The sequence below is a fragment of the Malurus melanocephalus genome, unplaced genomic scaffold (genome assembly GCF_030028575.1).
Source record: "Malurus melanocephalus ecotype Western Australia unplaced genomic scaffold, MMel_1.1 scaffold_247, whole genome shotgun sequence".
NCBI lineage: Eukaryota > Metazoa > Chordata > Aves > Passeriformes > Maluridae > Malurus > Malurus melanocephalus.
This window is the reverse complement of record NW_026623479.1, coordinates 469,360-472,293: the sequence shown is the minus strand read 5'-3', so window position 1 is coordinate 472,293 and position 2,934 is coordinate 469,360. Positions and strand designations below refer to the sequence as shown.

Genomic DNA, 2,934 nt, shown 5'->3' with positions numbered 1-2,934 from the left:
CCCCAAACTGCCTCACTGCACCCCAAATTGCCTCAATGCCCCCAAAACTACTTCATTGCACCCCAAACTGCCTCACTGCACCCCAAATTGCCTCAATGCCCCCAAAACTACTTCATTGCACCCCAAACTGTCTTACTGCTCCCCTAATTGCCTCACTTCTCCTCAAACTGCTTCATTACATGCAGAACTGCCTCACTGCAACCCAAACTGCTTCATTGCACCCCAAACTGCCTCACTGCTCCCCAAAGTCCCTCATTGCACCCCAGACTGCCTCACTGCTCCCCAAAGTCCCTCATTGCACCCCAAACTACCTCGCTGCTCCCCAAAACTGCCTCACTGCTCCCAAAACTGCCTGGTTCCTGCAGCTCCCACTTCAGTTTCAAAGAGCACTGCTGGGAAACTGTCAGTACAAGCGCATATTCCACTCCCTTTCCAGAGAAAATCAAGTGCTGCAACTCCTAAAAAGACGTTTTTCTTCTAGCATGATCTCAGTCTCTGCACTGTTGGATCAGTCTAACTCCATGCAAATAGGACGCAAACACCTGGAGAAAAATCTTCCCAATGACAGGACAAAGGGGATGGCTTCACTGAAAGAGGGCAGGGTTAGATCGGATATTGGGAAGAAATTCTCCCCTGTGAGGGTGGGGCGGCCCTGGCACAGGTTGCCCAGAGAACCTGCGGCTGCCCCATCCCTGGAAGTGCTCCAGGCCAGGTTGGAAGGGGCTCTGAGTAATCTGGACTAGTAGGAAGTGTCTTGCCCAAGGCAGGGGGAATGGATTAAGATGATCTTTTAGATTCTTCCAACCCAAACCATACTATGAGTATTTGATGATAATGGTGATGATTTCCCCACCAGTGATTTTTGTCTAATCAGAGAGGAATGGGAAAGTTGTTACTGATATCTTGACCTCAAAACTTTTCCATTGTAAAAGCTGTTAATGGATCAGTTTTATCTTAGGGGTGTGTGCGTAAGAACAAACCAATGCCAGTAACAGGAAAAACTGATAACAGGTAAAAGGACCTGCAGTAGAGGATGAGGAAGAAGTCACCATTAGGGGAACTTTTTCTCCTTGTTCCTTCTCAGGAACTTTAACTTACCTGATTTCCTGCACACCTGGACACCTGGACTTTGCCCGAGACAAACTGCTTCATGGCTGTAAGGCTAAGCAGGTGTGTTATGATGTGAAAGCATGCACAGCATTGTACTGATGYAACAGAAAATAAGATCAGCTGGGAAGTTCAGTTGATTTTATGGYCGAGTCAGTGGGAAGGGAGGAGGATGGTGGGAAACTGTCATCAAAGCCCTGAGTCCTAACACACAGCAGAGGTGCTGGGATCCCGATAGCCCACACAGCAGCAGAGAATACAGGGAATGGATCAAGAAGGCAGCTCTGGCCCCAGCCAAGAGCCACCTAATAACSCCAGAGGCTGCTGCTTCTGTTTGCATCAGGAGCCCTCAGACTGCTGTCAGCAGTGGCAGATTTACTTCTCATTGCTCTGCCAACAGGGTTTCTCATCTGCAAAGATCTCCTGCCCAAATGGCACAGAGGATTAACCATCAAGTCACCTCTCCAGGAGACGCCACCATAGCAAATTCCAGCCAAACAGGAGTCCTCCTCCCTCAGCCTGTGAACAACTCTGCTGTTTCTTCATCCCCAAGCACTCTTTGGCTCTCAGCACTGTTCTGCAATGATCATCCCTTTCCCAGGTTTTCCCTGTTTTACCTAAAGGCCATTTGTCTCCACACTTTACACTGAGGTAAACAGACAGGAGGCTTCTGCTATGCTGATTAGATGAAGAAACTCATCTCACTGACGTATCGTGTCCTCATTGTGTATGACACAGGTGACTACAACCCTGATTTATAAACCCTCTTTGCCACCAAATAAATCATACTACCCACTACAGTCCTACAKCATGACTGTGGGAAATAGTTTTATAAAAATCACAGTTTGTCTTTGAGAAAATGAAATTAATTTAGAAAGATGGATTTCATGTCTCATGAAGTACACTGTCAGGTGATATATCTATTGCTTTCAAGATTTAAAATAACCTTTTAGTTCTGGAAAAACAATCCAGACAAACTTGATAAGTTACGGTCTGCTTTCAGAACTCATACAGTTATCTTCTCTCTGGAGTCTAGTCTAATGGTCGAGTTGGTGATATCACAGTCACCTGGCATTCCATCCCCAGGTCCSAATTCCCTTCTCCTCAGCTGACCTCCAGAGGAACCGGCTGCCCTGCTCCCTTCACCTTGGGCCAGCTGGGGCCACCATTGCCTGCAAGAAATTCAGCTGACACCAGTTTTGCATYTACATAAACATAATACAGTTCTTTCTTTATTCAACCAGTGTTACTAAAAGCTGGCATGCTCTAAAACCAAATTTTAAAAAAGCAAATTAACCTGAATTGCTACATGCTGGACATGTAGTCAAAATCCCTTTCTCCGGGGGTAAAACAAAAGCTGTGGTTTCATTGCTACACATTTCCAGTAACACATTCAAGCACAATTTGCAAGCATTGGATGTGCCATGGCATTGGGACAGTCCAGGCTGTTGCAGTACAACAAGCCATTGCACTGCCAGTGCAGTACAGCTCATTTTTATGGTATATTTTTATTATCAGGAAAACTAGCCTTAAGCCAAAGGATGCCTAACGCAGCTCCACCAAAGCACAGTTCAAGGAATTAGCAACGTAGACACGTACTTTGCACTAACTACAYATTTTGTAGACAGGTTGATGTACAGGAACACGCAGCAATAAAAGGTAAGCAATACAGTATCACAGAGAGGTTCTCAGATCTCCCCTCATGACAAATCCATAGATATAAGGGCMAGAATTGGGGATCACGAACATTTTGCCTAACTTCCATCAGGGAACTGGGAAATCACAGGACAGGCAGAGCTCAGCACTATTGAGAAAGAATTCGAACAC

At 45.9% G+C, this 2,934-nt stretch overlaps 1 protein-coding gene across 1 annotated transcript in view; it reads right to left on the bottom strand.

Annotated features, from left to right (window-relative positions):
* Positions 1-447: 447 nt before the first annotated feature.
* Positions 448-2,934, bottom strand: part of PAK3 (p21 (RAC1) activated kinase 3) — a 179,768-nt gene continuing 177,281 nt past the window's right edge. Inside the window, exon 16 of the transcript XR_008965933.1 lies at positions 448-458. The gene's annotated coding sequence lies outside the window, so the exon portion shown is untranslated. The remainder of the gene's footprint in view (positions 459-2,934) is intronic.